Source organism: Scyliorhinus torazame, chromosome 2 (genome assembly GCF_047496885.1).
Source record: "Scyliorhinus torazame isolate Kashiwa2021f chromosome 2, sScyTor2.1, whole genome shotgun sequence".
Classification (NCBI taxonomy): Eukaryota; Metazoa; Chordata; class Chondrichthyes; order Carcharhiniformes; family Scyliorhinidae; genus Scyliorhinus; species Scyliorhinus torazame.
In genome coordinates, this window is record NC_092708.1 from 26114624 (window position 1) to 26129100 (window position 14477).

The 14477-nt window shown below is 48.1% G+C and overlaps 1 protein-coding gene across 2 annotated transcripts in view; it reads left to right on the forward strand.

Moving 5' to 3' along the window:
* The first annotated feature begins 2672 nt into the window (after positions 1-2672).
* The window catches only part of arhgef49 (Rho guanine nucleotide exchange factor 49), a 379760-nt gene continuing 367955 nt past the window's right edge, over positions 2673-14477 (forward strand). Inside the window, exon 1 of one of the 2 annotated variants that reach the window (XM_072469693.1) lies at positions 2673-2959. The gene's annotated coding sequence lies outside the window, so the exon portion shown is untranslated. Of the gene's footprint in view, positions 2960-3163; positions 3283-14477 lie in introns of those variants that run through there. The other variant, XM_072469719.1, reaches the window with a different exon arrangement.

A 14477-nucleotide genomic window follows, 5' to 3' on the forward strand; every position in this document is an offset into this window, starting at 1 on the left:
TGTGAGCCTACTTGTGACACTAATAAAGGTTCTAATTATTAAGTAATACATCATCCTGATTTGGAAATATATTGCCATTCCTTCACTGTCACTGGGTAAAAATCCTGTAACTCCCTTTCTAACAGCACTCACATGGACTGCAACGGTTAAATAAGGCTGCTCACCATCACCTACTCATGGCAATTAACAGTGGGCAATAAATGCTGGCATTGACAGCAACGTCCATATCCCATGAACAAATACATTTTTAAAAAGGGAAAAAATGTTTTGCTGACTGTCATCAATCAAAAGTAACAAAAAGAGTGTGTTTGATTTCTGATTGGCTGTAGCAAAACAGAGCACCACGAGCATGGATGCGGTGGGTGACCAATGGCATGGATCGGTATAGCAGGGAGCTTGCAATTTTCGGGTCATGTGATAAAGCCTCCAGGAATATGTCCAACTGGAGTTGGCAACCAGAGGAAATCTAGTTAGGCTCTCAATCCTGATTGCAATCTCGTGGTTCCTGCCACCGAGTTCATGGACATTGGGCGAGGAATAGTTCAAGGCTTCATGGAAATATCATCCTTACATCTTTGTAAAAGAATATATAAGTATAATTGCTTTGTGGGGTGGCTTCTTGAGGGCACTGAGCCCCCATGGAGCTGTCGGACAGTCAACAGAGGGGACAAAGGTTTGCCCATGTGAGTTTGTTCATGTCTCCTTTCCTTCAGGAAATTAAAGGAGAGAAAGTAAGACTTGCAGTCACATTGCACCTTTCACGCCCTCAGGACATCCCAAAGCATTTCCCAATCAATGAAATACTTTTGAAGGTCTAGTCGCTGTTGTGGGAAACATTGCAGACAATATTCACTCAACAAGCTCTCACATACAGTAATATGATAAGGGCTACAGAATCTGTTTTTTTAATGTTGATTGGGGGATGAATATCGGCCAGCACACCAGGGATCACCTCCCTATCCTTCTTCGAAATAGGGCCATACTATGGGATCTTTCATGTCCAGCTGAGGGAGCAGATTGGTTTAACGTTTCATTCAAAAGACGGCACCTCCAACAGTGCAGCACTCCCTCAGTACTGCACTGGAGTGTCAGCTTTTCAGGTTTGTTCCCAAGTCCTGGACTGGAACTTGAGCCCACATCCATAGACCAACACGGTAGCACAGTGGCTAGAACTGTTGCTTCACAGCGTCAGGGACCTGGGTTTGATTCCCGGCTTGGGTCACTATCTATGCGGAGTCTGCACGTTCTCCCTGTGCCTGTGTGGGTTTCCTCCGGGTGCTCCGGTTTCCTCCCACAAATCCCGAAAGACGTGCTTGTTAGGTGAATTGGACATTCTGAATTCTCCCTCCGTGTACCCGAACAGGTGCCGGAATGTGGCGACTAGGGGATTTTCACAGTAACTTCATTGCAGTGTTAATGTAAGTGTTAATTGTGACAATAAAGATTATTATTATTACCTGATTCGGAGAATAGAGGCCTACCTACTTCAACATGGCAGAGGGAAAAGTGTCTGTCTGGAAGTCAATGTACCGATTTAATCCATCTTACATTGAAGTAGCAGTGAGCAAATATCATCACCACCTCTTTTTAAAAAGAATATTTAAGTCCTAAACAAATAATGTTAGTGGTTCTTTATCAGACAAAATGGTACATTATATTCCCCAAGAGCTATCTTGCCTTTTCAGTAATGAAAGGTTCATTATATATTACGTACTACGACCTTCGGAGGATTATAATTCAGGAGAGCTAACTTTACCTTCACCTTGAATAATTTAATACCTTCCATACACCTTGAATATTATGTGGTGGTATCCATAGTTCGACAACTGCTTCCAAATCTGCCTCCTCCACCTGGAATGACAAGGCCAGCAGGTGATTGGGAACACCTCCACCTGCAAATTTTCCTCCACATCTCACAGCGGCACAAACAGCGACGTGCCTCAGCTGGTCCTTCATCCTCATTGGGTCAGTATCCTGCAACTCACCACCTCACAGTAACTGTGGTTGGGGGCCATGCTAAATTGCCCACAGTTTCCAAAGGTTAAGTGGGGTTATTCGGTTAATCATAATAATGATCTTTATTATTGTCACAAGTTGGCTTACATTAACACTGCAATGAAGTTACTGTGAAAATCCCCTCGTCGCCACATTCCGCCGCCTGTTCGGGTACACTGAGGGAGTATTCAGAATGTCCAAATCACCTAACAAGCACGTCTTTCGGGACTTGTGGGAGGAAACCTGAGCACCCGGAGGAAACCCACGCAGACACGGGGAGAACGTGCAAATGCCACACAGACAGTGACCCAAGCCGGGAATCGAACCTGGGACCCTGGCGCTGTGAAGCAACCCACAGGGATGGAGAGTGGCGGAGTGGCCCTGGTCAGGGTGCTCTTTGAGATGGTTAATGCAGACTCCTTCTGCGCTGTAGGGATTGTATGGGGCACAGGGTCTGCACACCCCTCCGCGTGGAAAGAAAAATCGCTTTTTAAGCAAAATAACGAGCCCGCCCAACCTCTCAAACAACCCAGGCGTCCCATTATAAAAGCACTGGCAATCTATCTCCGCCCAGCCAAGGCTCTTGGTGCTGTGGTCCAAGATGTGCTCTTTAAACCCTGGCTGCCCAATCAGGGGTGCGGTTCTGTTCCGTACTGTTGCCTAGTGACAGCAGGCTGTCTCAGGCTGGAGAAGAAAGAGGGAGTGTTTTATTTTTGGGCTCATTGTCGATGCAGAGCTGAGGGTGCTGCCGTAACAAAGAGGAGAGAGAGAGAGAGATCCTATCGCAGTGGCCCTGAGCTCCCTCGGTCCCCTTGTCCCCTGATTGCAGAATCTGTCGCAGTTACACCTCTGGATTTACTCCGCACGGCACAGCTGGCAGGAGAGGAGGAGACAAGGAGGAGGGAGGAGGCGCGGGAGAAAAATAAGTGGGGGGCTTCTGATACTACGAGCCCAGCACCTGACGGTAAGATCGACTCACCCTTTCCTCGGACACTGGGATGTAGCGCTGGCAGCAATGCTGGGTGGAGGTGTTGAGCTGAGGGGGTCAGCAGTAGTAGTCGAGGGGCACGAAGCTAAGCCTCTGCCGATTTTCCAAACTGTGTTCCTTCAAAAAAAAAGCCTGCCCAGGGCTGATTTTTCACAAATAAAATACAGCAAGTGCGGCGATCAGAGGTGAGGCCGTAAAGTGTTGAAAATGTACAGCAGGGTTTCTTCAAGATTTATGAAGAGACGAGATTCCGTTGTGTATTTCCAGCATTTCCCGATTTTATTTTGAGCTTCCTGAAGGTAATGGCTTATTATTCATAACTGTATCTAAATATATATAGATGTGGGTGTATATTTTCCTGTGTAGCTGCCTGTCTGCACGTCCTGCAGCATGTAAATCTCGGAGAGGTTTTCAATAGCCCTTTGCAGATGTCCTGGGCATGTGATATTCCCGGGGCAGTGTAGCCTGCTCCTGGAAAAATGTACCCATGTATTTTGTCGTGATGTTCAAACATCTTCTGTTACTTACCTGCCCTGTTGCTGTAATGTGTCTATTGTCTTTGATTGCTCATCTCTGCAGCCAGTAGAAAGTATAAGGAAGCAAGTTTCTTTTTTACACACCAAGATCTATTATTAAAAATGCCTGCAAACCTTTAGAGATGTCCCCCCCCCCCCCCCCCGCTGCTCCCACTCCTTCATCCCCCCGCCCCCCCCCCCGCCCCCCGGTCAGTGGGTAGATCTTGGGGGCGACCTTCCATATGGCATCCCGCTTTGGAAAGCACTACATCAGGAGTGGACACCGGGAATGTTCTTAAGGGATCCACTGTTTGGTTGCGGCCAGCGGGGCCGCGGTGGAGATGACGGGAAGGGAAGAGCAGTTTGGTGAGTGAGCCAATGGGGGTTTGGCGGGATCCAGGCTCCAACACCCAAATTTTCAATTTCCCCCAATATCGAGTGCAGCCTCAGCTCTGTGAGGAACAGAGCAATTCCCAGGCGCGAGGGAACCAGGGCGCGATTCTCTGAAATGGAGACAGAGTGTTCGCGCTGTCGTGAACGCTGTCGAGGTTCACAACGGCGCGAAACGGCCCTTATCCCGACTGATTCAGGGCCCGAATATGGGCTAGGAGCGGTGGCGCGTCATTTACGCGCGCCAGGCTGCATACATGACGCGGCCGGCGCTGCATAACTGGCGTCACCCAAGCATGCGCGGTTGCCGTCCTCCCCGAGTCCGCCCCGCAAGAAGATGTCCGATGGATCCTGCGGGGCTGCGGAAGAAAGGAGGTCCTCCTTCAGAGAGGCCGGCCCGACGATCGGTGGGCACCAATCGCGGGCCAGACCCCATTTGAGGCCCCCCCCGGTGCAGGATCCCCCCTCACCCCCCGCAGGCCTTCCCCCACCCCCAGCATTCCCACGCTGTTCACGCCGGCAGCGACCAGGTGTGGACAGCGTCGGGGGGAACCCGTCGTTTTGGGCAGGCCGCTCGGCCGATCCGGCACTGAGAATCACGGGGGGTACCGGTGAATCGCCATTTTGGCTGTCTCGGGCGATTCACTGGACCGCGCCGCGCAAAACGTGATTGTGCCGATCTGGCCGCTTCCGTGAATCGCGAGAGGGCATCGGACCAGCGTCGCGGGAAAATTTGGCAACCCTAGGCGATTCTCTGAAACGGCGCGGGAGCAGAGAATCGCGCCCCCAAGGTCCACCTTGCTCACTTTCCACCATCTTAGTAATCGCATATGTTACAACAATAATGGGAGTTGTTGACTAACTGCAGAGATCAATCTCTCTCAGTGAATCCACAGTAGAATGTTTCCGATGGTGGGGGAGTCCAGAACTAGGGGTCATAGTTTGAAGATACGGGGTAAACTTTTTAGGACTGAGGTGAGGAGAAATTTCTTCACCCAGAGAATGGTGAGTCTGTGGAATTCGCTACTACAGAAAGTAGCTGAGGCCAAAACGTTGTGTAATTTCAAGAAGGAATTCGATACAGCTCTTGGGGCTAAAGGGATCAAGGGATAGGGGGAGGGGAAGGTAAGATCAGGGTATTGAACCTGATGTCAACCATGATCACTGAGTGTCTTTAAGACAGAGATAGATAGGTTTTTGATTAATAAGGGGATCAGGGGTTGTGGCGAGAAGGCAGGAGAATGGGGCAGAGAAAAATATCAGCCATGATTGAATGGCGGAGCAGACTCGATGGGCCGAGTGGCCTAATTCTGCTCCTATGTCTTATGGTCTTATCATAATGAATGGCAGAGAAGGGCCGAATGGCCTTTTAAAAATAAATTTAGAGTACCCAATTCCTTTTCTTTTTCCAATTAAGGGGCAATTTAGCGTGACCAATCCAGCTACCCTGCACATCTTTGGGTTGTGGGGGTGAGACCCACGCAGACACGGGGAGAATGTGCAAACTCCACGCGGACAGTGACCCGGAGCCGGGATCGAACCCGGGTCCTCGGCGCCGTGAGGCAGCAGTGCTGACCCCTGCGCCGCCGTGCTGCCTCGGGCCGAATGGCCTCCTCCTGCTGCTACTTTCTACGTATGTTTCTGTGTATGACACCGGCATGAGACAAGGCTTTGGGAAGTATAGGTCCAAAGTCACCCTCTCCCTTTTCCTTCACAGAGTGAATTGTGGCTAGTGGCTAGTGGCTAGGGTTGCCAACCCTCCAGGATTAACCCGGAGTCTCCAGGAATTGTAGCTAAATCCAGGGCACTGCTGTGTGTAACCCTGGAGAAAAATCATCAGGACATCGAAAAAGATTGGGTCTTTGGGGTCATTTTCCTTGAATATTTCTCTTTACCAGGTATAAAAATATTGGAAATAAAGTGGGGTGTTGGGGGTGGGGCGAGGCTGCTTGGCTGTTGGTCACGCATCATCCAATTGGATAATAAGTCTCCTTGCGTTCCAATTGACGTAGGAAGGCCGTGCGTCACAAGGATGGACCTGTTGGCTCATTAATGGCTGGAGCGTGGGGGCAAGTCATGTGATGAAACCTCCAGGAATACATTTAATCACAGTCGGCAACCCTACCCTAATCACGCTGGTTAACCCTGCCCCTCAATCGTGCAGTGATGTGACATCCAGCAGATGTCGCATGTGCATGCACCCCAACATTTCGGAACTTGAAGGGATCCTGAAGAACCCAAAAATCCAATTTTAATAATAAAAAGGATCTTTATTGTCACAATAGGCTTACATAGGGCAGCACGGTGGCACAGTGGTTAGCATTGCTGCCTACGGCGCTGAGGACCCGGGTTTGAATCCCGGCCCTGGGTCACTTTCCGTGTGGAGTTTGCACATTCTCCCCGTGTCTGCGTGGGTTTCGCCCCCGCAAGCCAAAAGATGTGCAGGCTAGGTGGATTGGCCACACTAAATTGCCCCTTAATTGGACAAAAAATTAATAAATAAAATAATTGACTGCACTAAATTTATAAATAAAAAAACAATAGGCTTACATTACATTGACACTGCAATACAGTGAAAATCCCCTAGTCGCCACACTCCGGCGCCTGTTCGGGTACACTGTGGGAGAATTCAGAATGTCCAATTCACCCAACAAGCACGTCTTTGGACGGTGGGAGGAAACCGGAGCACTCGGAGGAAACCCACGCAGACACGGGAAGAACGTGCAGACTCCGACACAGACAGTGACCCAAGCCAGGAATCAAACCCAGGTCCCTGGCGCTGGGAAGCAACAGTGCGAACCACTGTGGCACTCTCAGCACAAGATCCCTTCTGTTTGAGGATCTTGCTAAGTGCAAATTGGGTGTCAGACTTCTCTATGTAACCACCTTGACCACAGAAGGACTTCACAGGAGCTGAGAAACACTTTTGTGAGGTTGTGAAATGCACCCTATGGACCAATTCGCACTCAAAGTGGGACCAGGAGGAATTCTGCACAGCCAGTTGATATGTAAATGCTTCAATGTTCTTTGAATTAGAAATTGTACCAGTTGGAGCCAACTGGACTGAGTTAACACAAAAAATGATCGCGTGACTTGATCAGCTGAATAAGAAATTGCCCCTGGCTGCCTAAGAAGGAACTATTGCATGATTAGTTGCCACAGGACACTGTCACTCTGAAGATTGTGAAGATTAATATCTCACTGATTTTTGTCTCTTTCAAATTTTCTGTCGGCTGGAAGTAATTTTGCACATGCAGACCTCTGGAATATTTGCAACATTAGTTTTCCTCTCAATGATCCAGGTCAATTTATATCAAGCTGGCCTGTTAAAAATGATCCATGTTCTATTGTGTTCCCCTGCTTATTAACACCCTGGTGGATTGGTCATCCGGAGGAATTCCAGAACTGAAGTTCCAAACATTTCTATGTTTGATGGCCAAGCTTCCCCACCTCCTCCCACTCATTTGTGGACATCATTCCCAACCTTCTCTCTCAATGGCAATCCTACTTCCACACCCCGTCCCTCGATGGTAACCCTCCTTTCCCACCTCCCCCTCCCCAATGGACCTCCTCTCTCAATGGTGTCCCTTCTACCCCACCGTCAAGCGGGAGGAGATCAGGCATCAGGCTGGGAAAAGCCAGTGTCAAGAGTAGGAAGATGTTGGGACTACCATCAAGAGAGGTGGTCAGGCAGGAGAATCGAGGTGTACGAATTGTAAATCCTGTGGGGCAGAAATGCCGGATGTGGGGGTAATCGTAACAAAGAGGCACTAGGTACCTTAGCTTTTTTACCAGGTACTCCAACCAGTTTGGAACAAATGATCCGCTGCCACAACACCCAACAGAAACAGAACAGTCCTCACACAGGACAGGCAGAAAGAAGGTACTGGGCAATCTGGCGGGTGCTATACTGTCAATGATTGCTATTGTTCAGAGCAACTTGTTCTGGCAGTGGACAAAGCAGCTAACCTAGCATTTCGACTATCCAGGCTACACAGCCAGTGATTGCTGCTGTCCTGAGCCCGTGCCTCCTAGAGCAGTGTTTTTCAAACTTTTTTCCGGGGACCCATTTTTACCAACCGGCCAACCTTCGGGACCCAGGCCGCCCGACCTTCGCCGGCCGATCTTCGCGACCCACGCCGGCCGACCTTCGCAACCCACCATTTTCTCTTACCGTTAATGCGAGAGGTGAGCCTGCTTGGTCCTCACGATCTCACTCCAATCAGGTTCACAGGAAGTGACGGCTATGCGCATATCGGGTGCAGGATTCAGCCGGTTCCTTTGTGCCGTCTTCATAGAACATAGAACAGGTACAGCACAGAACAGGCCCTTCGGCCCTCGATGTTGTGCCGAGCTTTGTCCGAAACCAAGATCAAGCTATCCCACTCCCTGTCATTCTGGTGTGCTCCATGTGCCGATCCAATAACTGCTTGAAGGTTCCTAAAGTGTCCGACTCCACTATCACAGCAGGCAGTCCATTCCACACCCTAACCACTCTCTGAGTACAGAACCTACCTCGGATATCCCTCCTATATCTCCCACCCTGAACATTATAGTTATGCCCCCTTGTAACAGCTACATCCACCTGAGGAAATAGTCTCTGAACATCCACTCTATCTATCCCCCTCATCATCTTATACACCTCAATTAAGTCACCTCTCATCCTCCTTCGCTCCAATGAGAAAAGCCCTAGCTCCCTCAACCTTTCCTCATAAGACCTACCCTCCAATCCAGGCAGCATCTGGTAAATCTCCTTTGCACCCTTTCCAATGCTTCCACATCCTTCCTATAATCCTTCCAGAACTGCACACAATACTCCAAATGTGGTCTCACCAGGGTCATGCACAGTTGCAGCATAACCCCACGGCTCTTGAACTCAAGCCCCCTGTTAATAAACGCTAACACACTATTAGCCTTCTTCACGGCTCTATCCACTTGAGTGGCAACCTTCAGAGATCTATGGACATGAACCCCAAGATCTCTCTGTTCCTCCACATTCCTCAGAACCCTGCCGTTGACCCTGTAATCCGCATTCAAATTTTTTCTACCAAAATGAATCACCTCGCACTTATCAGGGTTAAACTCCATCTGCCATTTTTCGGCCCAGCTGTGCATCCTATCAATGTCTCTTTGCAGCCTACAACAGCCCTCCACCTCATCCACTACTCCACCAATCTTGGTGTCATCAGCAAATTTACTGACCCACCCTTCAGCCCCCTCCTCCAAGTCATTTATAAAAATCACAAATAGCAGAGGGTCCGGCAGTGATCCCTGTGGTACACCGCTGGTAACTGGTCTTCAGTCTGAACATTCTATGTGGTAACCAGTTACTAATCCAATTGGCCAAATTTCCCTCTATCCCACACCTCCTTACTTTCTTCATGAGCCGACCTTATCAGACGTTTTACTGAAATCCATGTATACGACATCAACTGCTCTACCTTCATCTACACACTTAGTTACCTCCTCAAAGAATTCAATCAAATTTGCGAGGCAAGACTTATCCTTCACAAATCTGTGTTGACTATCCCGGATTAAACTGCATCTTTCCAAATGGTCATTAATCCTATCCCTCAGGACCCTTCCCATTAACTTACCGACCACCGAAGTAAGACTAACCGGCCTATAATTACCAGGGTCATTCCTATTCCCTTTCTTGAACAGAGGAACAACATTCGCCACTCTCCAGTCATCTTTGTCAGGACGGAAAATCCAACCTCACATATGTAGGTCGTTGTGAAGGGCAAAAGCAACAAAATACTTGTTTTACTCTGCTCCGGATACGCCTCAGAGATGCTACTCCAGAATGTCGACAGCCTCATTAACTTGTGCCGTGTTTTCAATATGCTGTCACAGCTGAGGCGCAGAAGCTCAGTTTCTTCATTTGGAGTCAGCTGCAAGTTAAGAACTGATTCTGGGGTCTCAAACTCAAAGGGGTTTTTCACCCTCCTCTCTCAAAATCTTAAACTTCTCCTCTGGAAAGTAGCGACCAAAATTGTTGATCAGGCCAGCCAGATGCAACTGAATAAGGCTTGCCAGTCCATTTACAGTTTCCTTACTAATGCTGTTTCCTTCGATGTGTTGAAGCAGTGTGGGGAACATGTAGTAGTTTTGGCTTTGCACTCGCAATTGCCAAACTTCCAATGTCTTTTGGAAAGCTTTGATTTCTTCACAGTGCCGAAAGCAATCATCATCCTTCCCTTGCAATTTGAGGTTCAGTTCATTCAGAATTGCTCAGGCCCCATATCGGAACACAGAGTGTCAAAAGGTTGGGTATTGAGGGATGCGTTTAATGAAATTCACAACTTTCACAATTACTTTCAACACCACTTCAAGAACAGATGGAATTCCTTTCGATGCCAGTGCCTCACGGTGAATAAAACAATGATTCCAAACAAAATGTCTTGACCAGCTGCCTCCTTATCCTCACTATAACTGCTGATTTCCCAATCATGTTGGCTGCTCCATCACTTGTGATTCCTCTGCAATGAACAGATTAAATGAAGCAGCTTTCCAACCACAAAACTATTCACAGCTTCAAATATTTCTGCGCCAGTCGTGTGGGTTGGTAAAGTCAGGTAGCACAGCAAATTAACAAATTCATTGTGCCAAACATACCTAAACTAGCAAGGTTGCACAATCTGAAATGTCTGTACTTTGTAATGACCTGGAGTTGACTGCTCATTAGAATTGGTTTATTGTCACGTGTACCGAGGTACCGTGAAAAGTATTGTTCGGCAAGCAGTTCAGACAGATCATTCCGTACATGAAAAGAAAATACATAATAAGGCAAACATAAAATACGCAATGTAAATACATTGACACAGACATCGGGTGAAGCATCCAGGAGTGTATTACTACTCAGTAGAGATGTGTGAGGAGATCGGATCAGTCCATAAGAGGGTCGTTTAGGAGTCTGGTAACAGCGGGGAAGAAGCTGTTTTTGAATCTAACCACTGTGCCTCTGTGTCGTCCATAGAACTAAAGATAACAGTTGTGTGATATTTCTAAACTTAAACCTGATTAGTTAAATAAAACACAATACAGATGGCAGGGCAGGTGCTGAGTTGCAGCTGTAGCATGTGGGAACTTGTGGACGGACACCATTGTGATCCATGGTGGGCACATCTGCAGTAGGTGTCTGCAGGGCAAGGCTCTGTCTGCGTTGTTGAGCTGGAGCCCAAGCTTCGTACGCTACGATGCATCACGGTGTGGGAACGTTACCTGGCCACTTTGTTCCAGGAAGTCGGGCCCTTCTGATTAGGTCCGTTGCCAGGGACAGGAGGATGTGACTATGAGTGAGGTGGGTACGTGACTCACAAGGTAACAATGGCGGAGTCCCAATGCCCGCAATTGTCCAACAAGTTTGAGGTTCTTACAGCTTGCATGAATTAAATGCAGACTGAACCCAGAGGATGTGGATTCCCCCATCGAGAAATATTTTAAAAACTGAGATCTACAAATGTTTGGCATCCCGGGGTTAAGGCACATGGGGAGCAGGGGAGAAAGTGGATTTGAGGCTGAACACAGCCATGATCGTACTGAATGATGGAACAGGCTCGATGGGCCACAAGGCCTTCTCCTGCTCCCATGTTCTTATGTTACCTGGCAGTGCAGCACTCCCTCAGTACTGCGCTGGAGTGTCAGCCGAGATGTTTGTGCTCCCATGTCGAGTGGGACTTGAACCACCAACTTCGGATTCAGAGGTGAGAGTGCTCACTCACTCACACATGATACCTCGCATAGTTGCTGACCACAGCCTACCGGGGAGGGGGGGGGACGGGGGTGCGGTGGTGGTGGGAAGGGGGGGGGGGGGGTGAATTCCTCTAGGAAGTTCCATTGTGTGGAGAATATTATCCTCTCTCTTCTCCCTCATCCTCAGACATGCAGCCAGTGACAGCCAGACTGTGAGCATCAGCCCTGTCTGCAAGGATAATAAATGGACTGTTTTCAAACCTTGTATTTTACTTTAAGCTCTGCACATCGCCATGGATGTTTATCCCGGCTTGCTCGTCATCCATTACGACCAAGTAACAGCCTTTTCTAATTCTACTCACGGACCAATTAAACAGCTGTCTCTCTCCTCTGCCTCCCATCTGTTTTCCCCAAGAAAGAATGCTGGAATGTTTGGTGTGAGTGCGCATGTGTGTTTGTATTGTGTAAGCATGGCTGTGTGCGTGTGTGAGCGCATGTGTTCATATGTACATCTGTGTGAATGTATGTGTGTGTGAGTTAATGTGTGCGTGTGAGCGTGGGTATGTACACGGGTTTGTGGGATGTGTATGAGCATGTGTGTTTGCACGTCTGTGTCAGTAAATTTATAAGTGAGTGCTTGAGTATGCATATGTGTATGTTTCATTGTACGCATGAGAGTGCATGTGTTAGCATACATGTGTTGTGTGTGTTAGCCTTTTTTTAAGTATGAGTGCGTATGTTAACTTGTGTGTATGAGTGTGTGTTGACATGTGTGTTATTTTGAGTGTGTATGTGTGAACATGTGTGTCAATATGTGTGTATGTGTGAACATTTGTGTCAGTATGTGTGTGTGTATTTGTGTTGATACATGTCTGAGTTTGAGTGTGTGGATGTGTGTTGACATGTGTGTCAATATGAGTGTATGTGTGAACACGTGTGTCAGTATGGGTGTGAATGTTTGTTAGCATGTGTGTGAGCATGAATGAGTGTAAATGTGTGTCAATATGAGTGTGTATGTGTGAACATGTGTCAGTATGAGTGTGTGTTAATAGCGTCTGAGTATGAGTGTGTGTTAACATGCAGGTGTTAACATGTGCGTTTTAACATGTGTCTGAATATGAGTGTTCAAGTGTGTGTATGTGTGTGTTAGCATGTGTGTATGAGTGTGTGTGAGTGTGTGTTGATGTGTGTGAGTATTAATATTTGAGTGTGTGGGTGTATGTGTTGGCATGTGTCTGAGTATGAGTGCATGTGTGTTTTTAAAAATTCATCCATGGGCTGTGGCGTTGCTGCCAGGGCCAGCGTTTATTGCCCAGCCCTAATTGCCCCTTGAGAAGGTGGTGGTGAGCCGCCTTCTTGAGCCGCTGAAGTCCCTGTAGTGTGGGTGCAACACCAAATTCAGGAGAGCCTTGGGCCTCCAGAACCTCGCAACACCGCCTACCCTCCCAGCGCGCTTTCCCTGAAAACAGGCCGCTAACAGTTTTCACCCAACATGTTCCGGATGGGGAGGGAACAAAGGGGAATTGGCTAAATAACCCGCAGAACGGCCAAGCACAAAATGAAAGATAACAGACGCCAGGAGTGAGCACATTCAATTTAAACTCTAAATTGGAAAGGCGCTGCGAGAGATGGGCATGATGAAAGAGGGAGTCAAGACGGTTCGGGAGGTTGTGTCAGAGGCTGGGATTTTGAAAAGTGGCCCTTGTCACTCAGTTCATTAATGGCAGGCTATCTGTTCTGAGTTATGGCAGAGGGGGAGCCTATCTATCCAGGTTTCGACACTCAATCTGAAGGGATTTCAGTCGATTACCACCACTGCCTGCAGCGAACGTGGCCCCTGCAACAAAGACAGAGGCAAAATAAAAGGCTTTTACACCCTTCCGATTGGCATTGACGCCACAGCAGGATAATCCTTGGGGCTTTTCTCCTGCCGATGTCCGTATAATTCTCCGGTTGGTAGTTTAAAGGCAGATGAAAGGATGATTGCAATGCCCCTCCCTTTCTCCACCCACCCTGCCTCTTACCCTTGATTTGTTTCCTGGCAGTCTCCCATACACTGTTCAAAGAACAAAGAACAAAGAACAAAGAAAAGTACAGCACAGGAACAGGCCCTTCGGCCCTCCAAGCCCGTGCCGACCATGCTGCCCGCCTAAACTAAAATCTTCTACACTTCCTGGGTCCGTATCCCTCTATTCCCATCCTATTCATGTATTTGTCAAGATGCCCCTTAAATGTCACTATCGTCCCTGCTTCCACCACCACGGTTCAATTCCCATGCCAACCTCCCCGAACAAGCGCCGGAATGTGGCGACTCGGGGCTTTTCACAGTAACTTCATTGAAGCCTACTTGTGACAATAAGCGATTTTCATTTTTATTTAATTTCACCTCCTCCGGCAGCGGGTTCCAGGCACCCACTACCCTCTGTGTAAAAAAACTTGCCTCGTACATCTCCTCTAAACTTTGCCCCATCGCACCTTAAACCTATGTCCCCTAGTAATTGACCCCTCTACCCTGGGGAAAAGCCTCTGACTATCCACTCTGACTACACCCCTCATAATTTTGTAGACCTCTATCAGGTCGCCCCTCAACCTCCGTCGTTCCAGTGAGAACAAACCGAGTTTATTCAACCGCTCCTCATAGCTAATGCCCTCCATACCAGGCAACATCCTGGTAAATCTCTTCTGCACCCTCTCTAAAGCCTCCACATCCTTCTGGTAGTGTGGCGACCAGAATTGAACACTATTTCAGGGCTGCAGAGGTCCAATTTTGTTACGTATCTATTGAATAAATGTTTGTTCTCCACACAACAATAAACAATATTCCGTATTCTGTCCACTAAGCACGTCGAGCTCTGCTCTGGTTAAAAACATTCGGAAATTGCACAATTTTAATT